Consider the following 27,841-nt stretch of genomic DNA (forward strand, 5'->3'; position numbering starts at 1 on the left):
CAGGATGAAGCTGCGGAGTTGAATGCGGTCCACCACTATGAGTAGGTGAGGGTGCTGGCTCAGCTCAGAGGAGACATACAGGGACTCAACCAGATTGTGAGTCGGGGTGAGAGCAGAATTGCATCAGAGCATGTATCTTCTCAATTTTTTTTTGTCTCCAATTGTCACTTGGTTCTTTTATATCCTGTTTATCTTCTTTATATCTCTTTTACTTCTCCCTTTTACCTACCCACCTTTGCCCTATAGACACGTGTTAACTTCGAAGGTTTTTCTGTGTGCACATCTCAGTTCATTAATAAATTCAACACAGATGTACTGAGCACATATGACATGTCAGACGTTAAGCAAGATTCTAGATGTAGAATTACAGAAATGTAGTCTTCTCTTCCCTCAGGAAATTACAGTTCAAAGCGGAACAAATAGATAAATAGATCATGATAGTATAATGTTAATATAGCTATGATGGAAAATGATTAATGAAAATGGAAGCTTATCTTTAGTGAGCATATAGTGTGTACTTATTACTGTTCTAATTATACACATTATTTCTTATTTAACTCTCAGAGGAATGAGGTAATTTACACTATTGTCTATCATCCTTACTACAAAGTTAAAAACTAAAACCTGTTCATAAACAAAACAAAACAACACAAAGTAATTGGGACAGTGTGATAATTATCAAAGTGCACTTACCATATATCATCATTTAAATTACCACAAGTTCTAAATAAACAAACAAACCAACAAACCACAAGTTCTTAAAATGTGGATTCCAGAGTTCCCAACATCAGACCTACTGAATTCACATTTTGGAAGAAGGGTTTAGGTAATTTGACTCTTCTCATACAAATTCTCTTCCTTAAATGAGACAACAAGTTTCAAGGCTAACGTAGAAATTCTCTTAGAAAATTCGGCTGTCTCTTTAGATAATATGTGTATGTCTAAAAATAAAATTAAAATCGCCTTAAGAAGATGGTCGTATCTATTATCTAATAAATAATAGAGGGTTTCTTAGAAAATAAGGTTCTATTTATGCTTCTAAGAGTGTATAATTTTATGCTTTTAATATAATTTTAAAATTTCATATAAAAGAAAACAGAAATAGGCTAAACTCAGGTATACTTATTATTTAACAATGTACATTGCATTTTATCTCTTCCCAGTTATTAGGTTATCATTTCAGATTTAGATTTTGTGTTTGTACTCTTCCCTGATAATGATCTTTTCAGCATATTCTTGATTCATACATCCCATTTTAATTAAATATTTCTATCTTACATTACATATATTTTCCATTGAAGGATACATGAAAAATCTAATTGAATTCTGTATCAAGATCTCATATCTTTTCATGTATGTAAATATATATGCAAACTTTGTTTTCCACGAAAGCTTTAAAGCAACTTAATGGTTTTGAGGTAAAACAGATAAAATTTCTGTAACAAAAATGGGGTTAGGAAAACTTTATATAAAGAGTTAACTAGGAGTGAGATCCCTTCAAATAATAAAGCACAATTGAAAATAGAATATATTTGAGGAAATCCAATGAAAATAAAAGAAATTCTTCAATTAGTTCTGATGAATTTTAGACTAGTTTATTTCAATTGCCTGATACACACTTATTTTTTTCTGTTCTTATAGTATTATTTGCTAGACTTAATAGTTCTGTAAAAATCTATATTAAAAGAAGTAGATTTTTCTCAATTAAATGACTTCCCTTTTTGGCTAATTAAAAATTGTAATCGAATGTAGTTGACACATAATGTAATGTCAGTTTCAGGTGTACAATATGGTAATTAGGTTTATATATTATGCTATGCTCGCTACAAATGTAACTACCATCCATCACCATACAATGCTGTTACATTATCACTGAGTATATTCTTTATGCTGTGCCTCTTACTCCAGTGACTTACTCCTTCTGTAACTGGAAGCCTATATCTCCCACATCCCTTGACCATTTTGCCCATCCCTCCACTCTCCTACCCTCTTGAACTGTCAATTTGTTCACCATATTTATAGGTCTGATTTTTCTTTGTGTTTATTTATTCGTTTTTTTTAGATTCCACATATGAGTCAAATCATATGGTATTTGGCCTGCTCACTGTGCCTTATTTCGTTTAGTGTTAAGACCCTCTAGGTCTATCCAATTTTGTCACAAGTGGCAAGATTTCATCCTTTTTATGGCTATGTAATTTTCCATTGCATATACGTACCACATATTCCTTATCCATTTGTTTATTGATGGTCTCTTAGGTTGCTTCCATATCTCGGCCATTGTAAATAATGCTGCAGTAAACAGGGGTGTACATATCCTTTCAAATTAGTGTTTTCATTTTCCTCGGTTAAGTAACCTGTAATGGAATTATTGGATCATGTCGTATTTCTATTTTAAATTATTTGAAGAAGTTCCATACTGTTTTCCAGTGTCTCTACGAATTTACATTCCTACCAACAATGGATTAGGGTTCCTTTTTCTTCACTTCCTTCCAACACATGTTATTTCTTGTCTTTTTGATTTTAGCCTTTCTGACAGGTAATATCTTGTTGTGGTTTTCCCTGATTAGTGATATTCAGCATTTTTTTATTTGTCTGTTGGCCCATCTCTGTATGTCTTCTTTGCAAAAATGTTTGGCTAAGTTTTTAAAGCTATAGATAAAAGAGCAAATGACTACTTAGTTTAGTACTTTAATTACACATGCATATTATGACAATGTATTAATTTGGAAAATTTATTCTGTTCACTCACATGTTATGAAACAACTTAATTCAGACTCTTCCAGTGCATCTTTGATTTCAATCCTCATTAGCATATTACAGACACTTCTTGAGTCACCTAATAGAATTTTCCAGGGTGAATTCTCTTTGTTTTCTTCCAAAATGTTTAAGGTACAGTTGCAATGATTTCCCTGGTAATTTTATCCCAAACACAAATATCTTGTCTCATAACATTGAAAGAGTTGGTTATTTTTTAAAAACTATAGTAATAAATGAGTTATATTTACATCTAACCATTTACTGTATTCTTTAAGTGGTTTTTACAAGCTTTGATAAAAACTGCATCTGTTATTTCCAATTGTGTGGTGATCATACAAGAAATAAACACTATGGGAATTTTTATTTTCAGGGTTTTTTTTTTATTGGGTCCACTGATACCTTATTCACCCAAAATATTGAATGGAGTTTTTTGAGATTAATAACATGTTTTCCACAAACAATATTGTATTCCTCAAACAAAAAGTGAGAGACTAGGAATAAATTATTCTAGGAATAATTTATTATATAACTAGGAATAGTATATATTATATATATTATATAACTAGGAATATATTGTTATATATTATATATATATGTTATATATATATAATTTAACTAGGAATAAATTATTGCTTCCCTGTTTTCTCAAACAATTAAAATAATGACTCCCTATCATTTTATTTGATCATATATAACATTTGAAAGGTAACAGTTTCCTTATTCAGGAAGTATCAATGTGCATAATTCTTAGGAGTCCTTTGATTGAAAAGATAATTGGTCAATTCAGGAAAAAAAAATTAAAAAGGGACAAGATAAAAGGAAGTCAAGTTAAGCTATTTATATCAGAGTAAAGGAAGTACAGAATAAAAGTTTTACCCTTTCATTGTGCTCCTATAGCACCTTCAATAGATTATTATTAGGACCTTTGCTATATTGTAATTGTCCTAATTTTATAAATTTTTGAATAAAAATATTTCAAGCATGAACATAAACAGAAAAAAAAAACTGGTCACCTCTAGCTTTATAAAATCTCAACTTTTTGGTTGCTGTGTTTTCTTCTGATTCATTCTTCTAAAGAACAAAACATAGTTATAGTGGAAATTGCCCATGTAAACCTCACAAATCACATTCCCTTTCCTCTACTGAAATAACACCTGGGTTTGCTGTTGGTTCTATGTATGTTATTACTTCACTGTACTTTCACTACATATATATTCCATGAACAATATATTTATTTATATGTAGTATTATGTGATTTTTAATTTTATATAAATTATACAGGACTGGATATATCTCTCTGAGTTGTGCTTTCATGTCTATCCATGACTACTTCACTACTTATTTAACATTCATTGGTGGATACTTTTAGCTATTACTATAACAGGATGTACAGAATATTTTTGTACGTACCTGTTATATTTTAGGGTATTCATACCATAAATTTTTTTAAATTTATTTTTTATTTATTTTCAGCATAACAGTATTCATTATTTTTGCACCACACCCAGTGCTCCATGCCATAAATTTTTATCATTATAAAACTCCTCTTCAGAACAATCAAAGATTTTTATTTATTTATTTGTTAGAGAGAGAGCACAAGCAGGGGAAGCAGCAGGCAGGGGAGAAGCAGGCTTCCCCATGAGCAGGGAGCCTGATGCAGGACTTGATTCCATGGCCTTGGGATCATGACCTGAGATGAAGGCAGATGCTTAACCAACTGGGATACCAGGTATCCCCTCTTGAGAGAAGTCAGTCAAACTACTCACATGTACACATGTGCAAGCAATGCATTGGATGGTTAAGGACAGCTATTGGATTTCTTATTTTTTTTCACTTGCCACTTATAGGGAAATCTTACTGTCATTTTAATTTTCATATTCAGTACGGATATTGGCTATTAATTTTCCTTGAAGCACCTCTTTTTTCTATTAAATGTCTGTTTTAAATATGTATTCTATTCTCTCTCTCTCTCTCTCTATATATATATATACACACACACACATACATATATACTCTGCATATAATATGTATTTATATGTAAATATTCTGTGTAACAAAATACAGAACAAAATGAAAAGACAAACCAGAGACTGTGGAAAAGATATTTATAAGGTATGTAACAAAAGATTAATGCCCAGAAAAAATTATATACATAATATACACACTTCCATATTTTCTATATAAAAATATTTTATGTATTCTTTTTCCTGGACCTTAGTATATATGTATATAAATTATAAATGTATATGTGCATGATTGCGTATGTGAAAATATATATATAAATTATTTCTGGAAATTAGTCATTATGGTTACACATTTTTCCCAGTTTGTCTTTTCTCTTTTCATTTTGCTGTCTAGAATTTGTATTATGGTATAGTCAGTGTATCATTATTTTTCTTTGTAGTTTTTGATTTTCGTGTTTCCTTTAAAAAAACATTTTCTCATCCAAAGGCCATTTCCTTTGTTTTTTTACAGTTAGAAATGTTATTTTATGCAATTAGCTGCCTAATCCATCTGTAATTTAACTTTCTCTCTATCAATCTATAGATTGATAGGTTTTATAAATACCCAGAACTTTCTGTGTACTCTTAGTGATGCTATGTAACTTTTTCCATACAAGCCCCACATATTTTTGTGGCATTATACCTACATACCATATGCATTATATTGATACACTAAGTGGAATTTTATATATCTCAATGTTATAGTAGAACAGTACTATTATGTTAAATTTTTCATTACTTTTAAGCATTTACTTGTTGATTTCTTACATTTCCTATTTAGAGAATCATATCTAATAATTTAGCTAGTATGTTTTTTTAAAGTTTTTGCCTCTGTTTATGAGGGGGCAAGTCTATAATAATGAGAGGACATGTCTATAAATTTATACTACAGTATACTTTTTTAAAAAGATTTTATTTATTTCTTTGACAGAGACAGATCACAAGTAGACAGAGAGGCAGTCAGAGGGAGAGGGGGAAGCAGGCTCCCTGCTGAGCAGAGAGCCCTATGGGGGGCTTGATCCCAGGACCTTGAGATCATGTCCTGAACCAAAAGCAGAGGCTTTAACCCACTGAGCCACCCAGGCACCCCTATACTACAGTATATTAAAATAACATAGCCTACGATTTTTTTTTTCTTTAGACCCCATAATGAACTAGACCACTGATATGACACCAAGATTTTCATCACTGATAAATTTCTTAATGACTTTGTGAAGAGTGTTTTCTGGACTTTAAAGCACTTTAAAGCATAGTTACGGGCTGTCTGAGCATGTTACTTGTAAAAGATCCGTCCTGCTATATCCACATCCATCAGAGTTTAGACTTCCTTCTACTGTGCACCAAGAAAGTTTCAGCATTTCAAGCTCATTGAATACAGGTCATCACTGCATCCAGATTATAACAAACTAAACCTGCAAATAATTAAAAAGAAAATATAAAAGAATAGGTGGGGTTTTAAAAAAAGCTGTAAGCTGTTTTCTTGAAAATATTTAAAGCAAAGTACTATGGTTCAAAAATAAGAGTTGGCAAAGAGTTTCTTAGGCATATTCAAACAGGAAGAAGGCAGAAGTTGAAGCATTAATACCACAGAAAGTGTTTTTCAAGGTTAATAGAACTAAACAGGATAAAAGAAAACATTAGATTATGAAAAAAGACAGGAAGACATAGCAATTTGAATCCTGTAGGCCACATAATTTGGCAAGAAAACATCAGAGCAAAGCCTATTATAAATGCAAGGAGAACTTGATAAAAATACATATATTTCCTTTAAATTTGAACAAAACTAGTAGAGATAAAAGTAAGTGAAGGAATAAAGAAATTGAATAACACAATGAATAAAGTTGATTTTCTAAATACATTTAGAACCTCCTAATACTGACAGAAGGTAGATATATTTTTGTTATGTCCAAGGAACTGTTAAAAAATTTATGAAATGCATGGCAACCTTAGTAATATTTTTATGCTTTAAAGTTATACAGTAATGTATAACAATTATTTCTCAGTAAAAGTAGAAAACTAACATTTTAAAAGTAGAAGTCTTTTAGTATATGTATGCTTATCATAATAAAAAGAAAAATAGATATAAAAATAAAAAAGTGACCCAAATCTTTGAGTATTTGGAAATTAAGAAATATAAACCGGGTTAAAAAGGAAATCAAAACAGAAATTGTAATTCCCCAGAAGCACTATAAAGAGCATCACTCTGAAACCTATAAGGCACAGTGAAAGAAAGCTACTTTAAGTGAAACTTTATAGCCACGAATGCCTTTTTTAATAACAATAATTTATTAATAATAAAGAGCAAAGGGGAAAACTCGATGAAATTTATATTCAAGAACGTTGAAATGAACCAAAATATATTGGGAAAGGAAAAGTGATTAAGATGAAAGCTGAATCAAATGGAATGTAAACAACAAAAAATAATAGAAAGTTTTTTACCTTGAAAAGTGAAATAAGGGGCTCCTGGGTGGCTCAGTGGGTTAAAGCCTCTGCCTTTGGCTGGGGTCATGGTCCCAGGGTCCTGGGATCAAGCCCCACGTCGGGCTCTCTGCTCAGCGGGTAGCCTGCTTCCTCCTCTCTCTCTCTGCCTGCCTCTCTGCCTACTTGTGATCTCTGTCAAATAAATAAATAAAATCTTAAAAAAAAAAAAGTGAAATAAAACATATAAATCTCATTCACACTCAAATAAGAAAAAAAGAAACAACACAAGTAGATAGTCTCAGGAAAAGGAGGAATAGCCACACGTACATATGAAAAAATAGAACACTTGTAAGTGAATACTGGAACACATTTTGAAACTTTAGGAATGGATGCTTTTCTTTCTAGCTGACCTGAGAAGTGAAAAAAATAAAACCTCAATTAAGAAGGAAAGACCACTGACACCAGGATAAAACAAGTTCATAACAGAACTTTCTTTAAGCTTTAATATCAGATAATTCCAATATTATTTTGATTATTCCAAGCAGCTGAAAAATGTAGGAGAGCACACGGTGAATTTTGTAAATCAAGTATATTTTAATGACAAATTCTGATATAGTAAAAAAGGAAAAAAATATAAATCAGCCTCACTTAAACTGCAAAATTTTAACTGAAATATAAACCATTATATTCTAGTAATGTATAAAAAAAAATGTGCTATGACCAAGTAAAGTTTATTCCAAGAATGCAAGGGTATTTCAATGTCAGGAAACTTACATAATCCATTATATTAACAAATTAAATAATACAAATAACACAATCATATTTTTCAGCCATAAAAAGGAATGAAATCATGGGGTGCCTGGGTGGCTCAGTTGGTCAAGCAACTGACTTTGGCTCTGGTCATGGTCCTGGGGTCCTGGGATCAAGGCCCACATTGGGCTCCCTGCTTGGCGGGGAGTCTGCTTATCCTACTCTGACCTCTCCTCTCTCGTTCGTTCTCTCTCTCTCTCAAATAAATAAATAAAATCTTAAAAAAAAAAAAAGGAATACAATCTTACCATTTATGACAGGATGGATGGACCTTGAAGGCATTATACCAAGTGAAATAAGTCATACAGAGAAAGACAAATACTATGTGATTTTGCTGACATGTAGAGTTTAGAAAACAAACCAAGTGAACAAACAAATTAAAAAAGAAAAAAAAAAAAACAGATCCTTAAATACAGAGAATAAAGTGGTAGTTGCCTGAGGGAAGTAGTTTGGGGGAATGGGTGAAATAGGTAAAGGGGATTAAGAGGTACAAACTTCTGGTTATAAAATAAATGAGTCACAGAGATGTAAAGTGTAGCATAGGGAATATAATCAATAATATTGTAATAATATTTTATGGTGACAGATGGTGACTATACTTAATTATGGGGAACTCTGAATAATTTATAAAATTGTCCAATCACCAGGAGGTACATCTGGAACTAATAAAATATTGTATATCAACTACACTTCAATAATATAAGCACATAAATAAATAAATAAATAAATGAAGATTTTAAATCTCATCAAAACAATCATATCAGTAAATGGTAAAAATTAAATAAAATTCAGTAACCTTTTCAAAAATAAATATACATATATTGTATCATTTCAAGTGGAATACAAAGTAGATTTTCTAGGAAAATTGAGCAAATGATTTACAACTTACATAAAATTATAAATTTCCAAAAATAACTGTGAAGAGTATGCAAATAAACAATAAGGAAGGTGTAATTTGACAGATAAATATCACAAAAAAAATAGAAAACCACTAAAATCAAATCAAGACAATACTGGCTTAGGGTTAGAGGTACAGAAAAGAGAATTCAGAAATAGATACTATAACATGCAAATTTATTAAATGGCAAGGATGGCATTTCAACTCAGTGAGAATAAAAGAGGTATGTCATAAACACTTTTCACAATTGTCTAGGTATCTGGAAATAAAGCTTTGTAAAGTGCAAAATTTTAAAAATACCCCAATTCTGCAGGAACATGTATATATGTTCAATTCAATATAGGATACAGAGATAAGAAAAATGTTTAACCAAGACTAAAAATTTAGGGGCATCTGGGTGGCTCAGTTGGTTGAGCATCTGATTCCTGATTTTAGTTCAGGTCATAATCTCAGGGTCATGAGATAAAGTCCTGTGTCAGGATCTGTGCTCAGCCAGGAAATCTGCTTGAGATTCTCTCCTTCTCTCTCAGCCCCTCCTCCCACTCTCACATACTCACAGGCTCTCTTGCTCTCTAAGATGAAAAAATCTTAAAAATAGAAAGAAAGCCTGAAAATGTAGACTTTATGTGGGAAAGGAGGTACACGTTTGATTACATCTTCTTTAAGAAGTCATACACGGCAGTGGGAGCACCTGGGTGGCTCAGTGGATTGAGGCCTCTGCCTTCGGCTCAGGTCATGATCCTGGGGTCCTGGGATTGAGCCCCACATCAGGCTCTCTGCTCAGCAGGGAGCCTGCTTCCTCCTCTCTCTCTGCCTGCCTACTTGTGATCTCTGTCTGTCTAATACATAAATAAAATCTTGAAAAAAAAAAAAAAGAAGTCATACACAGCACTTACACTATGTCAAGTGCTAGTCTAAGCACGTTCCCAGTAAGACTGAATTTTCTTAACAACTACATGAGGTGGTTGTTATCATTTCTCTTTTACAGATGGAAACATTAAGGTATAGGTCACACAGCTAGCAAATTTTGTAGCAAAAAGAAAATCATCAATAAGGCAATAGGCTAACAATAGATATGGGGGAAATAGCTCACAACACAAAGGACAAAGAAAGGATTATTATTGGTGTAGTATAAAGAGCTTGTGCAAATTGTTAAGCAAACAATGTGAGCTGAAGCAAGTAGCCCAGCTGGGCATAAAGGACATAAATAGGCACTACACAGAATAACACATCCAAATGGTCAACAAATATAAGCAGAGACATTTGAACTTACTGATAATTAAAGGACTTGGTGATTAAGGCGATAATGAAATATCAGTTATACCTACACAAGTGCTAAATGTTAATAAGAACCATAGTACCAGTTGCCTTTACTTGCTACTGTTTTGGATATTTTTTCCCAGAGTTGAATTTTCCAGAAGTCAAATCTCCTATTTATTCACCACTAATAAGTTTTTACATAGAGCTATAAATGGACACAGTATTTCAATAGAAACCCATTAGGCAAGCACACCTGGTATTTGCTTACATAGATTTGAGTATACTACCTGGCAAATCAGTGCAGTTAGTAACTCTGTACTCTTTATAGATTCCATTCTTAGTGATATGTAACTCTGGGAGGTTCTCCCCAGGCATTTAATAGGTACTTTATCATTTAATCTTCCCCACAAACTTTTTAGGTGGGTACTGTTGCAGCTCCCATTTTAACTGTGATAGATATGAGGTTAGAGCTACTGGGGAACTTGTCCTATGTGTCATGCAACTAAATGGCAACCTCAGGATTTGAACCCTACTCCATCTGACTTTTATTTATTGATTTGTACTTACATTCAGTTAATTAACATGTAATGTATTATTAGTTTCAGAGGTAGAGGTCAGTGATTCATCAGTTGTGCACAGCACCCAGTACTCATGACATCAAGTGCCCTCCTTAATGCCTGTCACCCAGTTACCCCATCCCCTCAACCCACTGCTCATCCAGCAACCCTCAGTATGTTTCCTGTGATTAATAGTCTCTTATTTTTTATCTCATTTTCTGATTTCATCTTGTTTTACTCTTCCTTCCCTTCCTCTATGCTTCTCTGTTTTGTTTCTTAAATTCCACATATGAGTGAAATCATACGATAATTGTCTTTCTCTGATTGACTTATTTCACTTAGCATATACCCTCTGGTTCTGTTCACGTTGTTGGAAATGACAAGGTTTCATTTTTATGATGCCTGAATAGTATTCTATCGTATACATATACCACATCTTCTTTATCCATTCATCTGTCGATGGACATCTAGACTCTTTCCATAGTTTGGCTATTATGGACATTGCTGCTATAAACATCGGGAGCACAGGTGACCCTTTGGATCACTACATTTTTATCTTTGGGATAAATACCTAGTAGTGCAATTAGGGGGTCATAGCATGGCTCTATTTTTAACTTCTTGAGGAACCTCCATACTGTTTTCCAGAGTGGCTGTACCAACTTGCATCCCCACCAGCAGGGTGAGAGGGTTCCCCTTTCTCCTCATCCTTGCTAACATCTTTTTCCTGACTTGTTAGTTTTAACCATTCTGACTAGTACAAGGTGATAGCTCATTGTGGTTTTAATTTATATTTTCCTGATGCTGAGTGAGGCTGAGCATTTTTTATGTGTCTGCTGGCCATTTGTATTTCTTCTTTGAAGAACTATCCGTGTCTTCTACCCATTTCTTGACTGGATTATTTGTTATTTGGTTATTGAGTTTGATAAGTTCTTTATGGATTTTGTCAACCTGACTTTTAGATCCCAAATTACACTTCTTGCATGAAACAGGCTGTCAAAGATGAATTTATTTATTCTTAAACACTGTACACCTGGGTATACAGGAGGCTCAGTGGGTTAAGCCTGGGTGGCTCAGTGGGTTAAGCCTCTGCCTTCAGTTCAGGTCATGATCTCAGGGTCCTGGGATCGAGCCCCGCATCAGGCTGTTTCCTCAGTGGGGAGCCTGCTTCCCCCTCTCTCTCTGCCTGCCTCTCTGCCTACTTGTGATCTCTCTCTGTCAAATAAATAAATAAAATCTTTAAAAAAAAAACACTGTACACCTATACAAATCCAGATTTTTTCCTATTATTGTTAAATTTTGATATGTTTGCTGCCAAACATATTTGTCTACTTGAATGAAAAAAAAAAACCCACTATCTTTAAAATAAGCATTTCTACAGTTTCTGTTTTCAATAATAAAACTATACTTCATATCCTTAGGGAGAATTCAAGATTATATAAAGAAAATAAACAGGATAAATAGCTATGACATTTTCTATATTTAGTAATATTAGAGTACTTTTTTATTTTTTAATTTTTTATTAGTACATTTTTAAAGGTAACTAGAATTGACAAAATCTGGAGCTTCACTAGGTAAACGTCAGAAAGAGTGTTTCGATTATATAGTCTGTCTGATTTGCCAGAATAAAGTATCTTGGGTGATCAATGCAATTTTGAAAAGGGCGAATTTCCAAGCAACTCAAAAAGTAACATTTTTTTATTTGGTCTAGATCATGTGCTAGTGTAGAGTTTTCCTTCAATGAATGAAAAGAAACAAAGCAGCAAAGTGAATGCCCTGCTACGAGGGCAAGAGTGAACAGAAGGGCAGCACTGGAAGCAGCCTATGCAGAGAAAGAATGCCCAAGTGGTGAAATAGTCACCCAGCAATTATTTAAGGGAGACATGTTTATTAGTTGTTTTTAAAATGCAGATCAAATAATAATTTCAAGCTGTCTCCAATAAAAGTGAAACTCAATAAAAATACATTTTAATTTTCAAAATGCTATGTGTTAAATGAATGCAGAAGTCACAAAGAAGAGCCCCAGGCTAAGTGGGAAAGTTACAGCTGTAGAAATTAATTTACATGAAAGAACCACAGAGCCTCCTTTTGCAATGGCTTGCTACCAGAAAACACGACAGAGCTCACATATTCATAAAGAAAGTCAAGAATTCAGACAGGAGGCACTGACAGATGCAATCATTTATATTTCAAACTCCCGGTCATGCTACGGCTTGCCTACTAAATAATGAGGTAAGATGGTAAAGGGGGAAAAAAAAGAAAGTTGATGAAAGAAACAGCCAGAAGGCCTTTAACACCTTTTCACAAACCTACTACTGTTCAGATGTCCTTGAATTTTAAATCAGAATGTCAATGGAAATTAATTTCTTGTCATTAAATTCCCAAAATAAATATTCCCTTTGGTTTACCCACCTCACCTAATGAACCCTTACAAAGAGAATTCTAAAGTTTTAATTAATTGTAGAAAAGAAAGGACTAATTTCATGATGTATTTGTAAAAACACTATGGTGCTAAAGTGTGACATCTCAGGGCCGTTCACATTGTTGCAAATGGCAAGATAGATCCTTTAATTCCATTGAGAAGTTGTTAACTCGGGTTCCACTATGTCTTAGGACTTCAAGGATTACCAAAGTTGAGTAAACCATAGACCAGACTCTCACATTGCTTGTTCTTGCCTTCATTCTTATACTTTGGGGTAAAATGATGTTATCTGAAAGGAATTGGTTCCTCAGCTAAGGTCCTGACAGCTGTACATTTCTCTATAGAAAGAGCTTCCGTCAAGGGTAGGCATGTTAACCCAGGAAGTTCTAGATGTACCATGTCCAAAGAGCTTTTAAGTCCAAAGATTCATAACTCTGTAACTCAGGAATGTTTTTCTCAGGAGCATCTTTTAAAAATTCTGATAGACCCATTTGGTGCTAGATTCTTTTCTGGTTTTTTGTCTGTTTGGTTGTTGTTTGTTTTTGTTTTCTCATGACTCTTTTAAAATCTCTGGTGGTGGGGTGCTTGGGTAGCTCAGTGGGTTAAAGGCTCTGCCTTCGGCTCAGGTCATGATCCCAGGGTCCTGGGGTCGAGACCCGCATCTGGCTGTCTGCTCAGCAGCGAGCCTGCCCCCTTTCCTTTCTCTCTGCCTACCTGTGATATCTGTCTGTCAAATAAATAAATAAAATCTTAAAAAAAAAATCTCTGGTGGTATTGACACAGAACTCACATAAAAATATATGTAAATATACATATACACATATATTTAGATATATGTACACACATACATAATTTGTTACACATGTCACTCTATGTTTAAAGACTTTAAGTATTTATAAATTATTTTTTCTGTTATTTCACTATTGTTATCCTGGGTTTCAGGTAATCGTCACCTGTTCTTAAATTTCAAATGATATATTCAGCAGAGTATCTGTGTAGGAGATACTCTAAGACCTTGCACATATGAGATTTTTGTTTGTTTTTAGTCATGAATAACAACTTGGCTGAATATAGTGCGTTTTTAAAAAATAAAACTTACCTTGGCTTACCTCTATTATCTGTTATTTCTTCTCTTAATTGTGTAGTTGTTTAAATATAAAATCTCCGCTGCCTCCTTCTTTTCTTGTTGCCCCAAAGTTGCTTTGCCTTTCATCCCCCAGTGGAATGGCGATATTGATCATCACGGTTGATTTCTCAGCAATAAGTCCCCTTTCTTTTCATTCCAGCATCATTACCCATGTATATCTATGGTTCTGATCTCTAGTTCTATATCGTCATCTTTTTTTTCATAATCACATCCCTTTGGATAATCCATTATGACTCCAAACTCAGCTTCCTTACTGCAAACATCCTTTTCTCAATTAATGATACAAACACTTTTCAGTCACCTAGCATGAAAACCTGAATTATTCTGTTTTTCCCATTCCACTCCAAATCCTTTACTAAGATCTGCCAATTCTTTAAAAAAAAAAAAAACATCCAGTGAAAGCATCCCTTCCTTCCTTTCTCTTTCTTCCCCATAGAGATGACCCACAGGTCAGACTCTAGTCACTTCAGGTACAGAGTTTGACATAGTCCCAACCCAGTTTGTTGTTGTTGTTTTTAAATCTCTAGGTTGCCTTTCCCTAATGCTAATTCTCATGTGACTGATCACAGAATTTTCTCCAGCATAATTTCTTCTGGGGAAGAAAAAAAAAAAACTTGCTATGGTTTCTCATTTCATATGAAATAATGCAGCCCCAAATTCCGTAGCTGGGAGCACAGAGTTCTCTAGAATCTGAGTTTAATCTACCTTTCAGGTAGATCTTTCAATTCTTTCCTTCTTCCTGGCAAGTCTAGTCTATTCCTATCTTCAAAATGTCTTGGACACACTATACTTGAGCCCATTTCTTATGCTGTTTTTCAGATCTATTGGAAGGTGTTTGAAGCTTATTCACTTTTTAAAAAAGATTTATTTATTTATTTGAGAGAGAGAGAGAGACTGTGCAACTGGGGGAAGGGGCAGAGGGAGAGACTTTTCAAGCGGACTCCTCACTGGGAGCAGAGCTGAAGTGGGGCTTGACCCCAGCAATCAGGAGATCATGACCCGAGCCAAAACTGAGTTGGATGCTTAACTGACTGAGCCACCCAGGTGTCCCGAAGTTTATTCACTTTTAGGAACAATCTGATTTCCATATTGTTATTGCTAAGCTTTCCCTAAACATTTTACTTCATTGTGAAATGTGCATAATCTGGCATACTATTGCATTAGTGTCTAATCATGCTGAAAAATAATTTGTGTGTGATCTTAATGTTACACATGTATTAATGCATTGGTAATACATGCACTGCACTTATTATTACATTGTTTATTTATGATTAACATATAATTTAACCTCATAAATTAGTTTAAAGCTCTTTGAGGAAAGCACTGTAAATAGCTTGTGTGCTCATTAGGATAGAGCCTTGCATACAGTTGATGCTCATTATATCCCTGTTAATGAATAGTTGCTCTGATGCATAAAAATGGAAACTATAGGCCATTAGACAGTAGAGTTGATAAATTTGAAAGAAAAATGGTTCACTGAGTAGCTCTTTAAAATAATGCAAGAACATAAAAGAGAAAAATTTTCTTGAATTTCCATCAATGTAAACCTTAATCTTACAGAAAATAATTCTATAGCAGGAAGCTTAGTTGTGTTTTATATCTAGCAAGAGGAAAAGTTCCTGACTTCATGTATGTTTGAAAATAAGTAAGGTGATTTTTTTCATGCATTGATTATAACTATAAAAAAAACTGACTTAAATGTGAGATGGATGATTCTAACTGTTGCTGGCAGCACAGCTCTTCAGAGAGTGGCTTCTTTGACAATCTCTGAAAGATGATTACCATCATTGCTTGAATTTCTGTCTCCAGAGTAATTTTGATATTCCTGTGTACATACACATACCTATAATGTGCATATACTACAAAAATTTAGAATTGGAAAGAACCTCACATATCATGTAGCACAATATATGTAACATTGAATTATATAATTGATTTCCCTTCGGTGGAAAATTGAACTTCCTTTACCTTTCAGGTTATGTTTTAACAAAACTTTCAGGAGCTTGAGTGGCTCCGCGAGAGTGAATCCTGTCAAGTCATCCATGAATAAAGATAACATGATTTGAATTTCATTCTTCTAGGTGTGTCACTGATGCCTACAGAAATAAAGTGCGACATATTCTTAAGGCTCCCCACTCCATGGCACAACCTATAATGTGGCTTCAATAAATACCTTCTGTTAAATAAGATTCTCAAGTGAGCGCTGCATCCTGTTTTGTCTACTTTTGCCTACTACATTACTCAGAGAAGATCTACCCAATACAGAAAATTCTCTATAAAAATACCTGTAGGGCTTCTTTAATTGAAGGTTGTAAGTCAAGAACAAAACGAAATTTTGATGAAAAGAATGAAATTTTATATATATGTGAACTATATATTATATATAATGATAGTATTTAATATGTACTATTAAATATTATAAAATAGTATAACATATAATGTTATATTGTGTGTGTGTATATATATATATATACATATATATATGTATATATATATATATATAGCTCCTAAATGATGTATAGTGGGAGAAATATATAAACTTCTAATGCCTCCACACTAATGAACTCTTGAAATGTCTTAAGGAACTAGTCTTGGGCCGCCTGAGCGACTCAGCAGGTTAAGCCTCTGCCTTCGGCTCAGGTCATAGTCTCAGGGTCCTGGGATCGAGCCCCGCATGGGGCTCTCTTCTCAGCAGGGACCTCCTTCCTCCTCTCTCTCTGCCTACGTGTAATCTCTCTCTCTCTCTGTCAAATAAATAAAATCTTAAAAAGAAGTAGTCTAGGGCGCCTGGGTGGCTCAGTGGGTTAAGCTGCTGCCTTCGGCTCAGGTCATGATCTCAGGGTCCTGGGATCGAGTCCCACATCAGGATCTCTGCTTAGCGGGGAGCCTGCTTCCTTCTCTTTCTCTGCCTGCCTCTCTGCCTACTTGTAATCTCTCTCTGTCAAATAAATAAATAAATAAAATCTTTAAAAAAAAAAAAGAAGTAGTCTTTATTAGGATCTGATTCATATTTCTCTTATGTTTTTGTGGGAATGTATACAATGTAATATTCTGGCATTTTCACCCTCTCTCTTCCCACACACATGCACACACCCAGTCAAGAACTTTGATTTTGCCGACAAAAATTTTTTTTTATGCACTTGTTCATTCTGAGTTCTAAACCTTTGTCAAGCTTTGCCATATAATGCATTCTCACTTCCAGTAAATAGCAAAATTCTGGGGCGCCTGGGTGGCTCGGTGGGTTAAAGCCTCTGCTTTTGGCTCGGGTCATGATCCCAGGGTCCTGGGATCGAGCCCCACATCAGGCTCTCTGCTCTGCGGGGAGCCTGCTTCCTCCTCTCTCTCTCTCTCTGCCTGCCTCTCAGCCTACTTGTGATCTCTGTCTGTCAAATAAATAAATAAAATCTTTTAAAAAAAATAGCAAAATTCTGGCCTTCTGCTTGGTTCAGTACTACTCTAGGATGATTTTTTCTATGTTTAGGAAAACCCAGAGTTTCTTGTTTTTTCTCATCTTAGAGTTCTGTGTTATGGTCTGCCTTCTGCATTCTCCAATCTGTCTTGAGTCTTTTGTGGAGAAAGCATACTTCCTGATGAAGATCTAGATTACAAACAGATCTTCTACTTCACTCCCATGTCATTGGCAGAATATCGAATTCTGTGACTCAGTAGAATGTCAGTAAGCTTCCGATTTGGCTGCAGCACTACACTTTAAGATACAAAATTCAGCCATTGTGCCCCCAATGTCACAAAGGCTACAGATAGATAATTGTTAAACTGTAGTCTTCTAATCTCTCCAGTCTTTTTTTTTTTTTAAAGATTTATTTATTTATTTGAGAGAGAGAGAACATGAGCAGGAAGAGAGGCAGAGAGAAAAGGAGAAAATAATCAAGCAGACTCCTCACTGAGTGCAGAGCTGCAGAACCCAATGGGAGGGCTCGATCCCAGGACCCTGAGATCATGACCTGAGCTGAAATCAAGAGTTGTGTGCTTAACCAAGTGAGCCACCCGGGCACCTCCATAAACTCTCCAGTCTTTAAAGGACTTTATAGCGGACATGGTGCTTTTAAGATGGAGTTAGATTCTTATGGGTCTTTAAACCTTATTTTTATAGCCATCAGGTTATGATTGTAGGTTGTATTGTATATATAGATAGATGGATAGAATACTAACCTCAGACAGACAGTCTGTTCAAGGGACCTCAATGAAAAGTCTAGTGTGGAAGGAAGACAAAGAAGAGGGAGTCTACATGGTGCTCTCCTGAAATAGTGAAATTTCATCTGACAGACTGCTTCTGTCACACACAAGTGCTGAAAGGGTTTGTTTGAATGTGAATCAACGAATACTTGGCCTAAGTTACTGCTGACCAGCAGGGGAGTTTGTCCCAACTGTGGGTTTAGATAGAACCCTATCTTCAGGTTGCCTCCATTGATGTGGTGATTGTATTTGTCACTGTGAAAAGATTGAGCCATACATACTGATGAGACTAAGAACCACACAGAGCATAATTCACAAACAAGTGCACAGAAAACTTTGCTATTACAACCATCAGAGATCTAAAGATGAATGACACCAGGACTTGGCTCCCGAGGACCTTGGAGATTATTGAGGAAGAAAAATGTGAAATAGGAAAATCAAAAACAAGGTATTAAATGCTACCAGCTCAATATAAACAAAACATCAAAAGACAACAGAAGATTAAAAACCACTGTCTTTGCCTGGTGGGAATGAAGTTGAGAAATTATTCTCTGGCCAGACATGGAGAACCCAGCTGTTTACAGTGTGAATGTAAGAAAGGTGTTAGGAACTATAAACAAATACTTTCAGAGAACTCTTTAGGAAAGTTGTGGCTTGAGAGTGTTAGAAATGTGTGCTGGATGGTTGATTTGGGTAGAAGGTAGCAGTGGGGTTCCCACTGTGTTAATGGAATCACCTGTGTTAAAATGATTTATGTAAGAATAGGAGCCAGCTGAGGATATAGTCTTTGTAAAGTATTTTTATATACAAATTCAGTCTGTATTTCTCTGTACCTTTTATCTTTTACCAATTTTAATTTCCGTGTACTTGCAGGTTAAAAGCTTGTAATTCTCCCTTTGTTCTGGGGAGCTCAATTCTTGGTAAAATATGAGCTGCTTCCAGCAGCAGTAGTCATGGGGAAACAAAAGCATGGGTGTTCAAACAGTGGAATTGAGAGATGAGAATGAAGAGGGGATGCTGAAGAAGAAGAAGAAGAAAAAAAATGACAGTGCTTTGTGCTGTCTCCAGGTTAAAAATGAAAGTATTTCATTAACATGTACTGAGGATATTACATTCTTATAGTGCATATTTAAATTTGGATTTGAAAAAAACTACCTACATCAGAAGATTTTGCATCATCTGAAAGAATATCTTAATTGGTCCATCTGGCATTTAAAATAATACTCTACTTATTATAAAGCAGGTGTTAGACGTTTTTGAATATTCCATCCTTAATTAAAGCTTAAAGAAACTAAGATTACACTTTCTATTTTAAAAGTTAAAAATCTAAAGTTACTGGACATGAATAACAAAATGTATGGAATTATATCATTTTCTGGATTAGAGAACTGATTATAAGATATGAGTTCTTTTTCTTTAAAAGATTTTATTTATTAGAGAGAGGGAGAGAGAGAGAGAGAGAGAGAGAGAAAGTGCAAGCAGGGGGAGCAGCAGGCAGAGGGAGAGGGAGAAGCAGGCTCCTTGCTGAATAGGGTGCCTGATGTGGGGCTTGATCCCAGGAGCTTGGGATCATGACCTGAGCCAAAGGCAGATGCCCAACCAACTGAGCCACCCAGGCGCCCCAAGATATTAGTTCTTGAACTTTAATTTTTAACTGACTTTCATTTTGGATTTGATACATGTAATAGTTAAGAGTCAATGTTTGGAGATCATTTATTTTCAAGCTTTATCCTAATTGAGAAAACTAGGATGATGTAGTTCCATAAGCACTTACTTTTGAAAAGAGAGCTCATGACAGATTTGGCTCTTTGTTTTAGGCACTTTTTCCAAAGACAATGAATCTATTATTTGGTACTTAAAAGCAAAAATGCATTGAAAATGTGTGCCTGTATTAATAAATAGATGCTTTTTAGAAGATTCTTTTGGGATCCTCTTCTAAGCTTAGGTTCTGCCACTAAATGCTAGGATTTTATAAAGAATTTACTGATCATTCAGAAGCCTATAAAAATGAAAATCTACTTGGTTTGAATCTTTCATATGACCTATGTGGAGTCGATCAGAAAGACTAAGAAAGAAGATAGTCCTACTTGGATATACAACAAATTAAACAGCAATATGTGAAAGAGTGTCTGTGAATCAAATTTAGGAGGATTGAACGCTCCAGTGGAGCTTTCTCCAGGGTTATTTTTGGCAACTCTATTCAAAACATCTATTAATGTTTAATTAAGTAAATGGAATACAACAAGGACCCAGTTCCTATGCTGAAGAACATTTTAAGCACTCCTGCTCTACTTGTGTGCATGAATTATCTCTACAAATTGGCCCTGCAAGTGACAACAAGCATCAAAATAAAGCAGACCTTAAGCAAAATTCTGTCCAAGGAAAAAGGCACATTTAATGATATGGACATGGCTTCTATTCTCTAGAATCTTACAAAAAGTAACTAGAAGCTCCCATCAGTATTTTTGGATATCAAAGAAAAAAAAATGAAAATATTAGCTCTCTGAAAAATAAACCATGTATCAAATGTATATGTAATATAGAAATGGCATTATTAATTTAGAGTAGATTATACAATTAAGATTCGAAGTAATTTTGATAGGCTTTCAAAATTTAATAAAGACTGTAGATTCTATGTAATGACAACAAAAATACAGCATTAGGAAAGAAATAGTTCAAAAGAAGCTTTTGAGAATAGTATCTTGAGGGATGTTTAAGTCAATTAAACTAGTTCACAAGAATTAAGTGAGTATTTGTTGACAAGAAGCACTTTGCTAAGTGTGTTAGAAATATAAAAATGAGAGGGGTGCCTCGGTGGCTCAGTGGGTTAAGCCTCTGCCTTCAGCTCAGGTCATGATCCCAGGTTCCTGGAATGGAGCCCCGCAACGGGCTCTCTGCTCGGCAGGGTGCCTGCTTCCTCCTCTCTCTGCCTGCTTCTCTCTACTTGTGATCTCTCTCTGTCAAATAAATAAATAAATAAAATCTTTTAAAAAAATATGAAAATGAGAATACACTAATTTTGTCTTTAATGATTTATATATAAGCACCGAAATTCATAAAGTACACAGTATCTATCTTGTGATTGTTTGAAGGAAATAAAGTTAAATCAGTGAATGAATAGAGACATGTGACAAAATTAATTCACAAAAAACTTTTTTTTCTAAGATTTATTTATTTGTTTGAGAGACAGAGAGAGGATGAGCAGATTGAAGGACAGAGGGACAGAAAGAATCTCGAGCAGACTTCCACTGAGCACCTAGCCTGACACAGGACTTGACTCCATGACCCTGAGATCATGACATCAGTCAAAATTAAGAGCCAGATCCTTAACCAACTGAGCTACCCAGGCACCCCAGAAAGTTAGCTTTAAGATGGAACTTAAAAAAAATAGTATTTCAAAAACTAGATATAAAAGAATGCTCCAGATCAGCTCTAATAGAACTTTCTGTGATGATAGAAATATTTTATATCTGTATTGTCTGTTATGGTAGTTACATAATTCTCAGTTGAGAACTTCAAATGTTTGAATTGAATTTTTAAATGTATTTATTTTTTATTAATTTAGATTTAATAGCTACTGTGTTGAACAACACCCCTCCAGGCAGAGAAAGCAGCATGAGCATAGCACTGAAGATTGAGAGAAAATGGGAACTTGCTTTGAAGGCAGCCATTTCTCTGGTCTGGCAGGAGTAAAGCTGGGTAATAAAGTACAAGGTAAGATTAAAGGAAAACAGCTCAGTAAAGTTTTAGATGATTATGCCTATTTGGCCATTATAGAATTGGCAATGAAAATTTAGGAGAAGGTTTGAGTCAAGTCCAACCTTGTGTTTTAGGAAGAAAACTGGTGGCATGTGAGTCAAACAAAAGTGATCAAAAAAGTGGTTATTACTGGGATGCCTGGTAGCACACTTAGTGCCCAGCTCTTAGTTTTAGCTCAGGTCATTATCTTGGGGTCATGAGATTGAACCCTTCTTTGGTCTCTGTGCTTAGCAGGGAGTCTACTTGGTAATCTGTCTCTCTTCCTCTCTTTCTCTCCCTCCATCTGATACTCCCCCACCTCTAATATAAATAAATGATTGTTTTTTTTTTAATTTTATATATTTATTTGACAGACAGAGATCACAAGTAGGCAGAGAGGCAGGCAGAGAGAGAGGAGGAAGCAGGCTCTCTGCGGAGCTCGATCCTAGGACCCTGGAATCGCGACCAGAGCCGAAAGCAGAGGCTTTAACCCACTGAGCCACCCAGACACCCCAATAAATAAATCTTTTTAAAAAAGTAATAACTAAATGTTTATACAAGTGATTTTAAGATATTTTGACAAAAAAGACAAGACAAAAGGACAGTTACAAAAAGGAAAGTTCAGAGATATATTTACCACTTTGCCTTAATTTGTCTTTCCAAATTAAGGAGGAAACATCTGAGTAAAAGTTACAAGTCCAAGTGGCCATTTTTGAGAGCTGGTGGAAGAGGGAGGAGGGGGACCAGGGAAAAGATGGCAGCCAGTATTGGGAGTGACCAAGCCAACTATCCATCTAGATGGGTATCTGGAGTTCATTACTACAGGAAGACTCTGGGACTCAAAATTACCTCAACAAAAGAGGAAGGGCACTGAGACATTTATACACAGTTACCATCCATCTCTGGTTGAGAGCTATTGCCGGGGGATGCTAATTCCCCAGGACTTCTGGCCTATTGTACACTCAGAAGGAATGGTTTTCCATATTTTCAGGGGAAAAAAAAAATAACCCTCAGGAATAGAAATGCAGCTAATGGGATTTGGAAACCCTCAGGAAAATACTGAAGTGGTAGCATCAGAATATATAATCAAGATTCTGATAGTGTCTGCCTCAGATATGAGTTTCATGTTGGGTATAAAATATTAAAATATCTGTAAACATACTAATAGGTCTACTTCTTAAATATGAAGATAGATGGCATTCAAGTAAAAAAAAAACTAAGAACACACAATGGAATACTATGCAGCCATCAAAAGAAATGAAATCTTGCCATTTGGGACAACATGAATGGAACTAGAGCGTATCATGCTTAGCGAAATAAGTCAAGCAGAGAAAGACAACTATCATATGATCTCCCTGATATGAGGAAGTGGTGATGCAACATGGGGGCTGAAGTGGGTAGGAGAAGAATCAATGAAACAAGATGGGATTGGGAGGGAGACAAACCATAAGTGACTCAATCTCACAAAACAAACTGAGGGTTGCTGGGGGGAGGGGGTTTGGGAGAAGGGGGTGGGATTATGGACATTGGGGAGGGTATGTGCTTTGGTGAGTGCTGATTCACAGACCTGTACCCCTGGGGATAAAAATACATGTTTATAAAAAATAAAAAATTTAAAAAAAAGTGAAAAAAAAACTAAGAACAATAAAATATACATTTACATTGGAAAAGAAATATGTATGAAGAATACTAACACAAAATTAGTCAGAAGAACATAGATGGGATGATAGACCATTTGCAATTGAAGCAAATAGTAGTTTTTTGTTTTGTTTTTGTTTTTGTTTTGTTTTGCTTTTTTTTTGAAACCATTGGTTCTCAGAAAGTTTTCCATGGTCCTTTGGTGTCTTGCCAAGTCTTCACAGTGTGCCCCACTTTTGATAAATATAGAAGGTTCAATGTTGGTATGATTGAGTATATGTTCTGTTATGACAATATCTGATGAGCTGAAATGTGAGAGATGAGATATAGCACACTGTGAAGCCAGACATTTGAAAATGTCTTCATTAAAACATGTGAGAGGTACATTCCATGAACATAGGCAAGAATTTGGTCAGTGAAATAAAGATTTTAACCTAAACTGACACACTGTAAGACAGGCAAGCTTAATGATTAGGCAACTGAAGATGCCTTCATAGGCACTAGGAGTTATTATTGTTCTGTGGTAATGACCATATTTTAGTTATTCCTAACATGTTGTGATTTGGATCCCATTATCACTTTGCTATGAGAACTGTAATATACTAAAGTATACCAGTCAAAAACAACACAAAAACACTTTAAGAAATGTAGGCTAAGTGTGGAATGTGTACGTGTGTTGTGCTGATATATCATTAAGTTGTGAGTTTTTTATGAATATTAATAACTGTAAAAACATTATTATTATTGAGTGCATGAGAAGTAAAGCAGAAGTTTCTTGGCTACTACTGATTTTACCAGCAGGCACAGAAATGTTAGTAAGACAATTCATTACAAATTGCTTGTGGAATTATGGCCAGTACAGGACTTATACCATCAAAAGTACACTTAATAACCAGGGGCATACCTCTTGCAAGCAGTATATTTTCCAGCGAATCAAAGAAGCTATTTTACTAAAATTTAGATAGCAAATGAATATTTTATTTTAAATCATGAGTCATGATTCATTATTGGTTATTAATAGTGGTGCTCTAGCACTTTCTGTATCAACTCTGTGTAAAGGTAGATGAAGTCTTTTATAGATAGTAGGTGCATCATTTTTCTGTATAAATTTCTTCACAGTTCATTGGCTATTAATGCATGTTTCTGCCTTAAGCTGGAACATTGAGAAAGTGCTTCAGAAATATCTAAAACTAAAAATAAAATATGTCAAACTTATTACATATCAATAACCACCAAAAGTTTAACTGGTCTAAGTATTATATATGAAAGATTGCTTGAAGGATATAATAAGCACATTTTTCTCCATGTTGTTTAACTGTCATTTATTTGCCACATTCACATTTTTCCCATATCCAACTATCACCTGTACTCAATATAGTTCTTTAAAATGGCTGTATTTATTTACATTAATTTTTTTAAAAGGAAATGTATGTCACTAGTGAAAATGGACCATGAAATTAATTTATTAAATAAAAAGGAATTTGTAAAAAAAAATATAAAACACTGTTACTACATTTAAAATAAAAAATGAAATAAATTTCATATAAATAAGAACAAATTTATTCAGTCTACAAAAATAAGTACCTGAAAGTATGTATCTAAATGAGAAGAATGTAATTATTTATAAGCAGTCAATAATAAGTGAGATGTGCCATTTAATTTGCTTAGATTTAGAAAAAAATATATTCAAAATGGGCTAGTCTTGTCTTTTATATTTGTTTGTATAGCATAATGTCAAGAATCAATGTGTATGTTGTTGAATAAGACAAAAATATTAACGCCCTTCTCTAATGATGTTAGATGCTTAGAATGCCTGAAAAACTAATCCCCTTTGATTCAGAAAGCCCTCTAAAGTGATCTTCAGAATCTTTATTCTATATATATCAAGTTATTAGGAAGTGTCTGCAAAATAAGGGGAAATGTAGTTTACCTATTCAGCACTACTATCCAGTTTGGAAATATACAAAGAAATTTTAGTACTACTTTTATGAGGTATTACAAGGGTCTCTTTAAATATTTTGTTTTATTTTTTTAAATATTTATTTATTTATTTATTTGACAGACAGAGATCACAAGTAGGCAGAGAAGCAGGCATAGAGAGAAGTAGGGGAAGCAGGCTCCCTGCTGAGCAGAGAGCCTGATGCGGGGCTCAATCCCAGGACCTGGGATCATGACCTGAGCTGAAGGCAGATGCTTTAACCCACTGAGCCACCCAGGTGCCCCTCTTTAAATATTTTAATTAAAAATTTTTTATTAAAATATTTTAATGAGTTTTTCTGGTGAAGTTATCCAGACAAGAAGATAATCCAAATTCTCAAAGTCAAATAATCTAAGGCAGATTATTTTCCTCTTTACATATTCTTTCTTTTTGCTTCAGCAATTGTTCTTCCCACTGATTCCTGTGTGTACAATTGTGCATCCTTTCTAGGCATCCTTTGCAGGTAGATTTACTATTTTGACTGCTCTGAGCAGTGGAATTCATATGGAAGAAAAGCTGTGTTTAACTTCCAGAAGATGTACTTAAAGGAAGGAGAAATGTCTCTTCCCAGTATTCTTTCTCCTTTCTTCTGGCTGGCATGCAGATGTAATAGTTAGAGCTGGAGTAGCGATCTTGGACTACGAGATGGAATCTGTGATACAAAAATTGTCTGAGAGGAGCCAGAAGCCAGAGTTACAAAGCAAAGGAAGCCAAAACCTGCATTGGGTTTTCCTTTCCCCTTCCTTCGACTGCCTCTTTCAAACCTAACCTGGAGCCAGTTACCCAACAGCCCAGCATCACCTTCACCAGGTGCTACTGATGTGCAAAAGTGGATGAAGCATGTGATGGCTTTTGTTGAGCAAGAAGCTAGTGAGAAAGCCAAAGAAATAGACGCAAAGGCAGAGGAAGAATTCAATATTGAGAAAGGTTGTCTTGGTCAAACCCAAAGACCAAAGATTATGGAATACTATGAGAAGAAAGAAAAGCAGATTGAACAGCAGAAAAAAATTCAGACATCCAATTTGATGAATCAAGCAAAACTCAAAGTCCTAAGAGAGGTGACCTTATTACAGAATTACCAGATGGAGCGAAACAAAGGCTCAGCAAAGTGATAAAAGACAGAATCAGGCACCCGGTACTACTGGATGGGCTGGTCCTCCAGTGATTGTACCAACTGCTGGGGACCCGAGTGAGTGTACTTTCCAGGACACAAGGTTTCCCTCTGGTAAAGGCTGCAGTGCCAAAAGCGATTTCTGTGTATAAAATTGCCGCCAAAAAAGATGCTGATGTCCAAATTGATCAGGAAGACTAACTACCAGAGGAAGTAGTGGTGGAGTTGAGATCCATGATGGAGCTCATAAAGTATGTTTCCAGTACTTTGGAAAGCCAGCTAGATCTCCTAGCCCAGCAAATGCCGCCAGAAGGGCAGGGGGACTTGTATTGTACAAATGCCCACAGGTAGTTTTTGGACTCAGCCTCTGGGGAGGTGGACTCGATCCACTGCTCTACTGCCATGATGTAGAAGTTTCTGATATTTGAAAAGACAAGATATCTATGTGGCTTCTTCACTGGTCTAATACTCTTTATCTATTCGTGGATACCCTTCTGTAGCTAATGCCCTTGGCCTAACTGTTAACAATGAATGAATTTTTTTACTTAATATGATCAGGAAACCTCCTTCTAGTTTATGTAAAAGTAGCAGAGCTTTCCTTTGCTTCTCCAGCATGAAGATGAAGGTATCACATGATGGTTCCATGAACTTCATCAAGTCTCTTTCTCTGGTTTCAGTTCTCTGATCTAGAGGGTGACGTGTTTGGTGTTCTCTGACATTAAACCTCTGCTTTAGGCTTAACATGCAGGTGGTGGGGGCACACATTCCTGCCAGCAATAGTCACTTCACTGTTCATCTGTTTGGATCTAGAGGGTTCCTCATCTGCAAATACGACTTAAAATCTAAGCCATGAGGGATGCTTGGGTGGCTCAGTTGGGTAAGCAGCTGACTTCGGCTCAGGTCATGATCC

The 27,841-nt window shown here is 35.1% G+C and overlaps 1 pseudogene; it reads left to right on the forward strand.

The window, feature by feature from the left end:
• LOC101684566 overlaps window positions 1-27,342 on the forward strand; it is a 141,508-nt pseudogene extending 114,166 nt beyond the window's left edge.
• The last annotated feature ends 499 nt before the right edge of the window (window positions 27,343-27,841 follow it).

This window comes from Mustela putorius, unplaced genomic scaffold, assembly GCF_011764305.1.
Source record: "Mustela putorius furo isolate JIRA1106 unplaced genomic scaffold, ASM1176430v1.1 tig00003845_pilon_pilon_pilon, whole genome shotgun sequence".
Taxonomy (NCBI): domain Eukaryota; kingdom Metazoa; phylum Chordata; class Mammalia; order Carnivora; family Mustelidae; genus Mustela; species Mustela putorius.